Source organism: Brachycentrus maculatus, unplaced genomic scaffold (genome assembly GCF_059751285.1).
Source record: "Brachycentrus maculatus isolate JH-2025_06_01 unplaced genomic scaffold, ASM5975128v1 h1tg000075l, whole genome shotgun sequence".
Lineage (NCBI taxonomy): Eukaryota > Metazoa > Arthropoda > Insecta > Trichoptera > Brachycentridae > Brachycentrus > Brachycentrus maculatus.
This window is the reverse complement of record NW_028280829.1, coordinates 432,501-448,250: the sequence shown is the minus strand read 5'-3', so window position 1 is coordinate 448,250 and position 15,750 is coordinate 432,501. Positions and strand designations below refer to the sequence as shown.

The window sequence follows — 15,750 nt, the reverse complement described above, 5'->3', positions numbered from 1 at the left end:
TATAAACTGCATAAAAAAATCATGGTTTCAGGAGTCTCCCAGTATGCAAAATAATCCGGTTAGGATATCGCATACATCCAAATAAAAGGATCTTTGTTTATAAAAAAAAAAGCTTTTTGAATCCAACCATAGATGGCCCTATTAAACTTAAATGTATGGTTTTATGAGATTAATAATATAAATATGTCGGAGTTTCAATTTGTTTCTTAGTGTGGTCGTCAATCATGAGTAGAACGGTAAATTTTGCACGTGTGTAAAGTAATCACTTAACCTGCCTGTGACAGGTCATAAGCCCGGTTATATCCACAAAGTTACCGATGCTTTTAATATACAAAATATACATATAAAATAACACATTTTTTCACACATTTAAAATATATTAAATAAATAAAAAAAATGAATTATTTAAAAAATATATTAAGAATTTTTCTTGTCCGTTTTATCCGCTTTTCTGTTAACACTATTACAGATAATCGGGAGTCTACCACACTCAAAAATTTATCAGTAAAAAAATTACAATTTTATTTTTCGACTATACCTTGTATAAAGTTTCAGGTGAAGGTTCAAATCATTATCCCACAATTCAGTCCCTTTCTCTGAACACAATTGTAAATAATTCCTTTCAAGTCCTGGGGATTTGTGTCCCTTTCACTGCCTAACCAGTCGTGATAAAAGTTTTATGACCGTTTTATTCCCTTGTTTTACGATCGCCGTACGCGAGCACCTTAACATATTAGAGGTGCGTAAAATACGTCTGTCGAAAATAGGGTTGGGACGTTATTTATAACACGTTATTTTTGAAGAAATCGATTCAGTTATTTTTTCAATAGAAGTCAATTATTTTCAATGACTATTTATTATAATCCTAGAACATTAAGTCCTCTACTAACGTGATTAATTCGTTCCGCAGGTTTTCGTGTGAGTCGAAAAATCATATATGCGACTTTATCATATTTTGAAGAAAATGTATTGTTCTATTATTTTATTAAATATACTAAACATTTTTCAAATGGAGAAAAAACCTTCAGGTTTTACCAAAAAAGATTTGTTGCACAGTAAAAAGTTCAATAAGTGGCTTTATATTTATTTTTAATACATTGTATTGTATTTTAAACTTTAAAAACGTTCTCCTGAAAAATCAAGATTTTTGATTTATGACGTTCTTGAAAGGAGTGAGCGATATGTATATGGTATATTTATTATGCACTAGTTTTAATAAATAAATAGTACATATGAAAACAAAATAGATCTATATGAATATGAAAATTAAAACGTGGAAAGTATGATGATCGCAACACACACGTAACTAACAAAGAAGAAATCTAAAAGCTCTGGTTACAACCCTTATATATTGAAGTGAAGTATGGAGTTGGCAAAAGAAGGATGAAAGTAGACTGAATGCGGTTGAAAAGCCATATCTTGAACAAATGTGTAGTAAAACGATATATGACAAGTGATATAAGGAATGAATTGAAGAGGTATTAAGAAAAGTAGTAAGATTTTAATACAAAGGTTGAGATGGTTTGGGCGTGTGGATCGAATAAGTGAAGAAAGAACGATAGAAAATAAACAAACTTTGAGACAAATGTAGATGGAAATAGGAGAAGACTTAGACCGAGGAAAAGTTGCCATAATTAAGTATTTAAATACTTGGGCGTAGTCAGGTCAATACACCTGGCAGAAAATAAATACATAGAGAAAAAAGAAACATTTATTTTTCATCTTTTATTTTCTCTGCCTACCCTGCGATAAAATGCCATGATGATGAGTTAGTTAGTTTTATTTTATATATACTCTGAGTCTAACTGTATATTAGGAAAGGAAAGGAAACAGTTTATTATACACGAAATATCTTTCAAAATGTGGCGAAGTCGTGTTCAAAAGACCCGTGATTTTAAACGGTTATTTTTGGTAGGTCACAGATCGTCCCATCTCTAACGCAACCAACTCACTGCCTTCTGAGTGATCTGGACAATTGAGTCGTAAAAATGTAACCGTCGGTTTCACACTTGTATGGAATACGTGAAATACAGCCAAAAATTAAAACAAATATTAATAAAAGACAATAGAACCGATGGACAATGGAAGTAAAAAAATAATTACGTTACTAACGCATGGTGTCGCATCTTAATTCATGGAAAAATAAAAATATACGACACTCTCCTTATCATTCATCGTTCACTTTGTGTAATACCACTTAAAATGTAATATTATAATAAGATTACACAAAGTGAAGGGTGAATGATAAGGAGAGTGTTAAATTACTATACCACATAGTTAACATGATATTAATTTACAAAATATACCTTGATGTTCTGTTATACTGAATTAGAGAATATTGTATAATTTATATTGAATTTAATTTATTTAGTCCGCCTCCGTAGTGTAATGGTCAGCACGCTCGGCTACCGTTCTGGAGGTCCCGGGTTCGATTCCCAGGGGGGTCAAATAAATATAAGTGATTTTTTCACTGTAATATTTATTCAATATTACCCTGGACTGGTACCTGAAGCGGAGGGCTGATCACCTTTCCTTCATGTGTAAACGATCCAGATAACACTGCGTTTATATGAAGCAGTGCCCTATGCACCATTGGGGTGCGGATAAGGGTTTTATTATTTATTATTATATTGAAGCAATAACTGTGTGATTTTCCATTTTTTAATTAAATATAACTTTGTGCTAAAATCACCTAAAATATTTCATTATAACTTAATTACAATGTCTACCGGTTACAAAGCTAACTGATTCTTTTTCAAGACTGATTAATACTGATAAATACTTAGTATTTTTTTATTATTTATTCGGGAATTGTACAGCTTACATATAAAAAAAATGATATAATAAACAATAGTTACAATAACAATAATAAACGTTACATTACTTCAACAAAAAATAGTTACGTTAAAAAAAAGCCAATTAAACAATTCCACATTTATGTTATAAAACTATTAAAAAACATTCAGAGATTATAAAAAGGGTATTATTTAAAATAATAGATTTATATATTAATCAGTCTTGAAAAAAAGCGGCTAGCTTTGAAACCGGTAGTCATTTTAAGTTAATTTTAATAAAGTATTTAAAATGATTTTAAAATAAAGTTATATTTAATGCAAAGATAATATTGCTCAATACCTTTTAATCTTGGTCATTCAATTTTACAAATAGATGGGTTCTGACCTCTTGATAACTGTAACTTTAAATAATATTTTTGTTTATTAAAATCATACCATGTAAAGAATATATAAACCAAATTTAAAATATTTAAAGCTTGTGTGCGATTATAACATATGGTAACGAATGCAGAGCGGACACCGCAGTAACAAAAAACGCGCTAAGAGTGTCAGAAATGAAAACTCTAAGGATCATATCTGGCAAGAGTCTACGAGATAGAATAAGGAACACTAGGATAAGAGAAATGTCTTACTGTGAATTAATTACTTCAAGACAACTTAGTATGATCAAGTATTTAAAATACTTGAAAAATATACTCAGAACTAGAAAAAAACTACATACTTATTTATGTATGTTAAAAGTTTATCTTTGAGATCCCAAAATGATTTTGCAGCTCCAAAATGTAATACAAAACAATTTCACTAAAACTTCAAATATTTGGGAATAAAACACTTCAATAAACCCCCTAAAGGAAAAAAATACAAGATTTGAAAATTAAAAAAAAAATAAAAAAAATAATAAAATAATAATAATAAAAAATAAAATAATAATAATAAAAAATAAAACATCTTAGTCTTTGAAAAAATATATCAAAGAAAAGAAAAAGACTACTATACCATTAATCAAATAAACATTGAGTGTAAGTCCGTCGCCAAGCACAAGAGCTTAGTCTCTTTTTTAAAGAGGCACAGCGAAACTAAAATTATAAGTTTGCCTTATGCATAAATTTATAGAAATAGTTTTTTTTTAAATAACTATATTGAATAAAAAATGTATTTTTTTAAAATATGTATAACGTAGTCGAACAGGAGAAAGTGTCCAACTAACAAAACGTAAAATGTTCAGGAGGGCCACTTCTGCTTGACAAGAAAATTAACATCAATACAGTTTGTCATTTTTAACTAGTCAATATATTATATTGCCAAGTTTAAAATCGCTTTTGGATTTTTTTCAGGGTAATATTCAGCTAGTAAGATATCAGGCTAATATTAAGCTAGTACGATGTCAATAATCACGTTTTTGTAAAAAAAAAATGCACTCGGTCATTTCTCCTGTATGACTACGATATGTGTGCATCATACGGAAAGCATTATACTAAACAAAACAGCGTTTTACAAAATGTTTGATAGTTTTTCTTAAATATTACAAAACCACCCCTAACGGCCAACCCCAGTTTGCAACTAACGCCCCGATTTGTATTTTTCCCATTTCACCCTTGTCAAGCGACACGTGACGTCATCGATTCCGACCAATCACGCGTCTCCGCCGGGGTCCCACACGAAAATATTTCACGTACATGTAAATATCTCCCGTAACGAATGTGACACTCTATTTCCTCGGGGGTTATTTATTTACATCCGGCCGAGGAAAAAACCGGACCTACTTTTTGACCGGATCTCAGATGCGAGGCGTGTTCTCTTTAAATCGATGAAAAAAATTGTAAACCAGGACATTTTACAGCCGAGGAAAAATATTATTCTCCTAGCCTTTATCCGCACGCAATGGTGCATAGAGCACTGAATCGTTAGTGGCAGTGTTATTATGATAAACATATAAAGGAAAAAAAACATTCATTGTTTCGGCATTCACATTGTGGTAAAACATGATGAAATTGTAAAAGAAAACACTTGATTTTTTACCACATAAGTTTTTTTTTGACGACCAGTTTCGGAAGCTATGCTTCGATCTTCAGGTATAAATATGAACATATTTAGCTTATATTTAGACCTGAAGACGGAAGCATAGCTTATCGTAACCACCAAATATTATCGTAACTCTTGCTTTTATCCGCCCACTATGATGCAGAGGGCACTAAATCGTTTAGAGGCAGAGACTTGAAAATTAAACACATTAAGAGTGGCGCTACATCCTCTCTGCTAACCTCTGCGAAGATACGGTATGATGGTGGTAATTGTTCATTTCCAACCCTTATCGATACCAAATGATGCATAGGGCAGTGCACAGCATCAACGCAGTCTTATGTTCATCGTCTATTACATTCTTTAAAAAAAGGCTGGGTTTGTCCACTTCAAGAGTTATTTATATGCGAAATGTCATAGGCTGATAAAGCACAATATACACGCGTTTTGGGAACGTACATAGATCCAAAACACATCAAACAAATTCTACACGTACCTCTTTTGGTCAGAAGAAATTTGTTCAACCTGCTTCCACTATCTACACAGTCATTAAATAATCAAACTATCTTCAAAAGAACCGTACATACGAGTATAATGGAGGTGAATTGATCTGAAATATTCTCAATATTATATATTTAAAGCATTTACTATGTGGTTAGTCATTTTTACTTATTTACGAATATAAGCTGGTTCATCAATATGTTTAATCCTAACGTTTAACCTTGGCTCGTAACGCATGTTTGTGCTGAAACCTTTTGTGCATGTTGGTCTTCGGGTCGACCAAAAACGAATGTGTTAAACATTTTGTGAAGTTTTAAGTGTGTACATGGTGCTATTCGGTGGTCCTATACAACCGAAGGGTGTATTGTTTTCATGTTGTGGTAGTGATTGTCCTGACGAAGAGACGGGTAAGTCTGGAAACTGATAGACATAAAAATCTCGGTGATTGGTTACATACGTAATAAGTACATAAGTAATCTAAAATAGATCGCATCATTCGGCCATGTCGTATTTGATTGCACGTCATAAACAATTTTTTTTTCATAGTTTTATAAATAAGTACCTACTACTATACATAAGTGCTTTCGGCACTGGAAAACTAAGTGAGGACACATTAGTTTAAACTGTGATTTGTAAGTATGTGTATGAAGAATAAATAAAGGTATGGGATTACTTCATCATCATCATCATCAAACCCTTATCCGCACCCCAATGGTGCATAGGGCACTGCATATAAACACAGTGTTATCTTGATCGTTAACACATGAAGGAAAGGTGATCAGCCATCCGCTTCAGGTACCAGTCCAGGGTGATATTGAATAAATATTAGAGTGAAAAAATCACTTATATTTTATTTGACCCCCCCCTGGGAATCGAACCCGGGACCTCCAGAATGATAGTCTAGCGTGCTGACCATTACACTATGGAGGCGGACAAATGGGATTATTTACGCATGTCGAATTGCTGAAATAGGTTTCAGGGTTGTACAAGTATACAATGGTAGGTACATGGGGGTGAATATGGTTTTGCGTAGAGAACGGAATATTGGTATCATGTGTCATATAGATTTGTGGGATCATCCCTAGGTTTTGCAGTTTGAGAGGAGCGATCAAAAGATATGAAGTTTTAAAATTCAACAAAAAACTTTCGTACCATTTTGTTGAATTTTACCATGTAATTGGAGATAATCCAGATTTTGTGAACAAGTATTTGGGCACACTCAAAATGTTGTAAAAAAACTTTCTATTTATTTATAGATTTGGAGTTTAATTTGCAGAACTTTATTCTTATTTAGGTATTAATTGTTCAATCAATAAAGATGGATTTTATTGTTAAAAAACACATAAAAATTAATTTTATGACAACTGTTTCGCCTAGTTATGGCATTTTCTAACGAGTTGCCATAATGCCAAAATTACTTAGCACTATTACACCACCACAGCACTATTACACACACTTAAAACTACACAAAATGTTTATCACATGCGATTTTAGTCGACCATTTGGTCGACATTAATCCTCGGGTCGACCAAAATTGCATGTTATAATATTTTGTGCAGTTGTAAGTGTGTGAATATTGCTACGGTGGTGACAGGTAATATTGTTTGCATGCTGTTGTAGTAATTGTCCTGACGAAGAGACGGGTACGTCTAGAAACTGGTAGACACAAAAATCTCGGTGAGTGGTTATATACTAATACGAGTACTACGAATGTAAAAAATATAAAAGTAAAAAGACTAACCATGAAGTAAGTCCTTTAACTCTTACCACTCTGTAGGCCAGACATTCTGGCCCGTATGATTCTAGTAGGCAGGTCCGTGGGCCACAATGTCTGGCCCGACGCAGGTATAAGTTTAATAACTGATTTCTCTATCACCCAAGTATATTCTACCAAAAAATATTTCAGATAAATACAGTTAATCTTAATTAACATGGTCATACGAATTGCCAGACAGAGTGTCCCAAAATTAGGGAACCAACATATTTATTTTAATGGAAGAAAAACGTCGCATTTTTTTGATCAGAGTAGCTGATCAGTTATGAGAAAAAATGGTCAGAGTGGAAAGGGTTAAATAATAATAATATTAACCATTTCCGGTCCTATGTCGAATGTCATTCGACATCGACTTTATTCCGGTGAGTTCTATGTCGAATGTCATGTCATGTCGACATAGGACGCGAAAGCCCGGCCTTTGCATCGAAGACTGTTTTCACAGATATCATACATTAGATGTCTATAAAATGTAATAATAGGAGACAAGATTGTATACATTCAAAATAAAATTAATTTTTTAACACAAGCGTAGTTTTATTTAAAAAAAAACTTGGATGTCTTGTTTTACCCTGTAATGCTGTTAATCTACCATATTATTTTTTTTTTGACATCTCATCAAAGATGAAGAAGTATATGGAAGTCTGGGCATTTACGGGGCTGACGACCGTCATCGGCTGGTTTAAGTGATCACTTTACACACGTGTAACATTCATGAATTCTACCCATAATTGACAACCACACTACTCAAAGTTCTATATATATGAACCAATTTAGAAACCTTGTTCTTGAATCACTAGAACTTCACTAGAGACATCTATTGGTGAGATGTAAAGAAGCTTTTTATTAAGCAGAAACTCTTATATTAGTATGTGAGGTCCGAATCCTGGATTATAATCACACACATGAGAAACGCCAGAAAATACAATTTTCATTTTTATCATTTAAGCTTATAATTTTACCAGATAATTTATTTACAACATTTTCAGTGTGTCCAAATACTTGTTCACAAAATCTGGATTATCTCCAATTACAGGAGTTATTTTCACATTATTTTTTTGACATCTCATCAAAGATGAAGAAGAATATGGAAGTCTAATAGTTAATCTACCAGATGGATTTATTTTTTATGGACCGGAAAGGATTATGAAAATAACGATAGATTTTTCATATCAAGACATCCATAAGATTCAAGACGTTGGATCGCACCTCACAGATAAGATGGGGATTGATTTCCCGAAGCAATATGTCCGATACGTTGGTAAGCGTTACGTTGGAAGGTTCCCTGTGATACTCCCACGTAGATTACATAGTAATGTTTATTCCCAGACGTGTTTCGGTATACGTCACGAGGTAACATACTGATACAATCGTGGAACAAAGTCTTGGACCAAAAAAACCCCAGACAAATTGTGCAAAAGAACATAATAGACCTTTATCAGGACGTTGGATTATTGGCTAATAAATTAATATGAAAAATCACAAGACTATCGATAACATTATTTTTGAAATATGTAGGGAACTAAGGGAGATATTAAAGTTTAAACTTTAGATATTTGAATAAAACGAAAAACGTGCGTTCGCATACGTCATCAAATTTCCGTCATAGAACGTTTTATGGCGTCATATGGTTAATTGTCTATGATTTATAGAGCTGTAATAGTAGTAGTGTGGATTGTTTGTTTACCACTACACTACCATTTGTGTTATACAAATATGAGGGGAGGGGGTTGGGAGGGTGTACCATAGACATCAACAAATAGAGCCGCCAATAATTTAGCAATGATACCAATATTATAAAACTCCATCGTTTCTGTGATGTCATTCATAGCCAACTTACGAAAATAACGTTTTTTTGGAGGCGAATTTTTCCAAAAGAAAATGATGAATGAAAATATTAATTATATCGGCTGTTATAAACACAAAACGAGTCTAATATAATCCTTTATAGGTTGAGTATGTTAAATTAGATATTCCTCCCGTCTGTCAAAGATCCATTATGATATTGATGGTTTTTATTCGTGTATTCTTTATTCCAAATGACTGCTTACTAACGTTATATACACAAGTTGAATATTTTTTGACATCTGAACATAGATGAAGAAGAATATGGAAGTCTGAGCATTTACAGTGTTTACGGCCGTCATTGGATGGTTTATGTGATCACTTTACACACGTATAACATTCACCACTTCTACCCATGATGATTGACAAACACACTACTTTAATACTTGGAACTTCTTTATATATATTTCAAATTCGAAACATAGTGCTTGAATAACTAGAATTTCACTACAGACATATATCTTTAAAATTCTTCATCATCTATATTGAGATGTAAAAAAATAAATAAAAAATAACTCCTAATTGGAGATAATAATGATTTGTGCACAAGTATTTGGACACACTCAAAATATTGAAAACATTATGTAAACATACCCCTTCAGCTAATCTAGTGCCCTATGCACCATCAAGTGAGAATAAATGAAGTAAGGAAGGATTGGGGATGGATGGTATATAAATAGCGGATTTTGAAAATGGCCGATACAGGTTAAATGCCGTGGAAATATGACCGTTAAATTAATAGCGCGGAAGGTCGTTATTTGCTTGCGACACGGTGGAAAGGGTAAAGGACCATGTACCACGGATATTTCCTATAAAATATATATGTTTTAATAATATCAGACGATAAATGTACTTTTTACTCTATAATTTATGGCGAACTAGCGCAGAAAAAGAAGTTATTTTCCATTAAAAATGAAAATTGTTTTTGGTCCATACAAAGCCTTATAAGACATTAATTTTTTCATGATAGTTATTCATTTGATCGTGAAAAGTTATAATATTTAATTTAATATATTTTTAAATCTATGTGACAATTGTTTTGATATTTTTTGGGTCACAGTCCATACAAAACCATATATCGGTAGTGTAAAGGCAAAGGGGTATATCTGTCTCAGACCAAATTTTACAGGAGAGCAAAAACAAACTTGTGTAAGTAAATAACTGCTTTTCTCATGTGTGTGATTATAATCCAGGATTCGGACCTCACATACTAATATAAGAGTTTCTGCTTAGTAAAAAGCTTCTTTACATCTCACCAATAGATGTCTGTAATGAAGTTCTAGTGATTCAAGAACAAGGTTTCTAAATTGGTTCATATATATAGAACTTCCAAGAATTTGAGTATTGTGGTTGTCAATAATGAGTAGAATTGGTGAATGTTACACGTGTGTAAAGTGATCACTTAAACCAGCCTGTGACGGTCGTCAGCCCCGTAAATGCCCAGACTTCCATATTCTTCTTCATCTTTGATGAGATGTCAAAAAATAATATGTAAATAACTGATTTGTTTTACTTTTTTTTTTGTACATATCTTAATAAATTAAATAAGTATTGCAACTACAGCTATATCCTTTTGCCAGATTATGGAATACACTATTTTTGACATTTTGTGGGACAAACTTAGAAAATGAAAAATTTAACAGATATACCCCCTTGCCATTACACTACCGATATAACGTCCATTAAGAATCAGTATTCGATAAGTCGCAACGTAATTTTCTGTAAACCCAGGTGACATTTGACGTAATTGATTTTTTCTTGTACCACTTCAAACGAGAAGAGTTATGTAACAAGTGAAAAGAGTAAGTTACATGGTATGGACTTAAAATAAAAATATATTTGTTCAACATATATTCTTTAAAAACCAATAAAAATATACCGAATTTTATTTTTAAATGAGCGTGACTAAACATCCAGCCCTGAGCGCATTATTTATATATATATATATATATATATATATATATATATATATATATATATATATATATATATATATATATATATATATATATATATATATATATATATATATATATATATATATAAATATATATATATATATATAATATACAATTGTAAAAACTACTTTGCAAGCACAGTTAGAAAAACACAGAAACACTTGAATCAGCCACATCTCAAAATACAGCCAGGGGTGAAAAAACCCACCCTTCCGAAACTCGAACGGCAAGTTGGAACAAGTAACGTTAAGTAAGTACTCCAAGACGTGTATTTTTGAGAAATCCCGCTAAAGTAAGCGAAGAGATTAAGACCCCCTAAGCAGAACAAGTTTCCTTTGGAACTTTCGACTCTGCGAATGACATTTCGTATGCCGCGGCGTTTTCTATCGAAACCCCAAAACAGCGCCACCTTACAAGATTATTTGATCTTTCACTTCGTTCGAAGGGGTATATCGCTCACTCCTTTCAACAAAGATGTATCAAAAATCGTCAATTTTCAGTTGTGCATGTTTTCAGAATGCCCAGAAAATGTACTTTAAAATAATAAAAATATATGTGTTAAAAATATCAGACGATAAATGTACTTTTTACTCTATAATTTATGGCGAACTTACGCAGTTATTTTCCATTTAAAATGAAAATTGTTTTTGGTCCATACAAAGCCATATAGACAATCATTTTCTTGTGAGAGCAATCCATTTGACTATTAAGAGTTTTAATATTTAATTTAACATATTGCTCACTCCTTTCGAGAACGTCATATATGAAAAATCGTCAATTTTCAGTTGTGCATGTTTTCAGAATGCCCAGAAAATGAACTATATCCCAGCAAAAGCGGCATATTTTTAACTTAATATTCACCCGCTACAGGGCAGAAACTGTTGTTTTTGCATTTTGAATAAAAGGTAGTATTTAGTGATTTTTTTTAAAATGGTAAATATTTTTCAAATTGAGAAAAAACATTCAAGTTTTACCTAAAAAGATCTGTCGCACAGTTAAAAGTTCAATAAGTGGCTTGATATTTATTTTGAATACATTTCTTTTTATTTTTAAGCTTTGAAAACGGAAAAATCAAGTTTTTTTTGTGTATGACGTTGTTGAAAGGAGTGAGCGATATATGGGCACACGAAATGATCAAAGAGTTTTTTTGCAAAAATGTACGTTTCACGATGTGTCAATCAGAAAAAATTGATCTGTTAACATTTTAACTGTAATAAAAATAATATTTTATTTAAAATTTAAGTTTAACTTAGTAAATACCACTTTAAAAAAAATTAATATGACACACGTTTCGATGCGTTCTGCATCATTTTCAAATACCGTATACGGTAAAAATGTATAAAAGCTGATTTTCAACAAAAAAAATTACATTTTACATTGTCACGGGTAAAAGCAGTATTTTTAAGATTATAATGAAACACGCGTTTATTTGATTGCAACGTTGTGTCGAAATTCCAGGCAACCGGTAATTAATTTTTAAAGATTTAATATTGAAAACGAATATAAGGATACGTACCTACATCCCCCATCAGCTATTGTTGTCTTCCATAAATTATTGCTGCAAGTGTTAAAACTGTCACATAGAATTGTATAGCTACATAAGGACCGTAGTCCATTTGATCCTCACATCCGTTTGATAATGCCATAACTAGGTGAAACATTGTCACAATATTATTTTTAAGTGATTTTGTTTATAAAATACAACTAAGTAGACTCAAAAATCGGTGTTTGATTTAAAAATTAATACATAAATTATGATGGAGTCCCACAAATTAAACGCTAAATCAATAAATAATATGATAGAAAGACCGAAAACCAGAGGATGAGGAGAGCTGATTTCGACAGTTTATAAAGACGATAAGGAAGAAGATAATAACGATGGATTTTTCATATAAAGTTGAGATTAATCGAATAGAATACAATAATAAAAAAAATTGTAATTGTAGACGGATGGCTTCAAACAATGAATTTATGAATTTACCCAAGCTCGTAACATACATATATATACATTTACATATACATGTTTATTTATATATATATAAATATATATATATATATATATATATATATATATATATATATATATATATATATATATATATATATATATATATATATATATATATATATCATTTATTTATTTTTTTTTATTATTTAATATAGTTACATTTTCAAGTACAACATGATTCAATTTCTAAACATGTATATGTATGGCAAACTTTTAATTTTAGATTCGCTGTGCCTCTCCAAAAAATAGACTAAGCTCTTGTGCTTGGAGAGGGACTTACACTCATGGTTTAATGTTTTATATAGTATCGTCTTTTTTAAATATTTTTTCAAGATTCATATGTAATGGGCATTAATTTTTTTCTTAAGAAGTTTTATATCTTTTATTTTTATAAATAAATACATATATATTGTATATATATATATATATATATATATATATATATATATATATATATATATATATATATAAATATATATATATATATATATATTTAAATATATATATATATATATATATATATATATATATATATATATATATATATATATATATATATATATATATATATATATATATATATATATATATTTAATATATATATATATATATATATATATATATATATATATATATATATATATATATATATATATATATATATATATATATATATATATACATATATACACATATATTCACATATATATTTGAAAGTAAGGAAGATAGTATGTTCGCATTGAGAAAAAAATAAGAAAATATGACAATTTTCTTTGACATCTCGAACCTTCTGGCACCGCTCTCGGATATTGGCGCCAAAGGGATAAAAGTTTACCGAGCACCGCGTCAGCTGCGCACCGGAAGTTATACATCCCGGAAAGTGTCACGGAACAATGTCAATTTGCATCGCGCCGGATATACTTTACGGGCCGGAACTGCCGGGCGCCCGGGAGAGCATCGCTCAGGGGGCCGATTGCGACAAACGAGGCGGTTTAGCATATTTTTTCGCCATTTTTAAAAATAGGAATAAGGGGGCAGTAATACCTGTTTAGTTTTCGTCAGATGACTCGAAGATTCAGCGTCACAATTTGCTTAAACCACTGTTGAAATTCTACCAAAGGCTTACCTGTAACAAAAGGAAATGAAAATTAGCAGGTATCATAATTTTTAGGCACTTGCATTTCCAAATATTTATACTTAATTTCTTTCTAATCTTTATTTTTCCAAATTTATATTCTTTATATATGTATTTAACCTACACCCTTGACACTTTTATAGGATTTGGAAAAACCAAAATGTTTATTGTAAGTGGTTTACACATAACATTTTATTTTTATAATATTTATTATTTTATTATTTTTCAATAATAATAATAAAACCCTTATCCGCACCCCAATGGTGCAAAGGGCACTGTGTCATACAAACGCAGTGTTATCTTGATCGTTTACACATGAAGGACGGGTGATCAGCCCTCCGCTTCAGGTACCAGTCCATGGTAATATTGAATAAATATTACCGTGAAAAAATCACTTGTATTTATTTTACCCCCTTGGGAATCGAACCCGGGACCTCCAGAACGGTAGCCGAGCGTGCAGACCATTACACTACAGAGGCGGAAATTATTTTTTTATATAACATTTTTCTATTTAAGTAGTTTATAACAACTTCTTAAATTGATGTGTCGCAATTGATGTGTTTTTATACATATTTATGTAAATGGTACAAAAGTACCGTATATATCAAAATAAATAAATAAATTATTGCCCAATGGTGTTTGCATTATTGTCTTGCAACCTGGGAAGGATAGATATATCACCATTGGAACATCTACCACACTTGGTTTTACCGCACTGAGAGATCGCATTCAAACTGCATTCATTCAGATACTTTCATCCTTCTTTCTCCAACTCCATGCTTCAATTCAATACATTAAACTTGAAACAACTAAAAAAAAAGAGTACTATACAGTCCTCATGAAATTCCGATATTTTTTTCAGATATATTTTTATCACAAGACGTATTTTTTCTCCCCCATGCCGCAAGCCGATTTACAATGAGAAAAGCGCCGCTACGGGAAAAAGTATGAAAATGTAAAGTTATGCACCCTTATCTGTATTCTACTCGACGTTCCTTTGAGTAAATATGGTTCCAAAAAGGGTCAAAGAGGTTTTGTGCAGAGACCGCATGAATTTTTCGCCATTTTTTCGATAAATTATACGAAATTGTATTACGATACATAAAACATGTATTGTTGGTTTAAATACTTAATCAAAAAGGATGTTTTACTATACGAAATTGTATAAATCTAGCTAACCAGGTAATAGAACGCCATACTTCTCGGTCTTTGCTAACATTATCCGCCTCTACCACATTCATACATCTCCTTATACAAAACCGCTCATTATTTTAAGTTCTGCCTGATAGTTTTCAGGTTCCAATTATTTGACATACCTGATCACGCCAAGTTTTTTTCGATTTTCATCTGCTCCTTTTTTCAACTGCATTCGCTCCATAATTTTGTTTTACCGTTCTCTCTTCATTCATTCGTTCCATATGTCCAAACTATTTCACCACACCTTTCATATTTTAACTAAAATGCTCATCTCGGCTTCGCATTCCTTCCTGATTTCACCATTCGAATATCTATCATAAATCGTTTTGCCACACATTCATCTAGGGGATTGTATTTTGGATGTATTCAGTCTGCTTTACTTCCATGCATAAGAGCTGGTACCAGGACCATGTGTGAGTCACATGTAATGAGTATAATGGTTAATGTTACACGTTTGATCACTTAAACCAGCGTATGACCAGTCCTAGGTCTTGTATTTATATATTTCAACATTTATACTG

The 15,750-nt window shown here is 31.5% G+C and overlaps 1 protein-coding gene and 1 non-coding gene across 2 annotated transcripts in view; both read right to left on the bottom strand.

The window, feature by feature from the left end:
• The window catches only part of LOC148311115 (neural cell adhesion molecule 2-like), a 480,558-nt gene that overhangs the window by 401,946 nt on the left and 62,862 nt on the right, over positions 1 to 15,750 (bottom strand). The gene's annotated exons all lie outside the window — the stretch shown is intronic.
• On the bottom strand, positions 6,171 to 6,245 carry TRNAD-AUC (transfer RNA aspartic acid (anticodon AUC)). The gene has a single exon. It is a non-coding gene; the product is annotated as a tRNA-Asp (tRNA).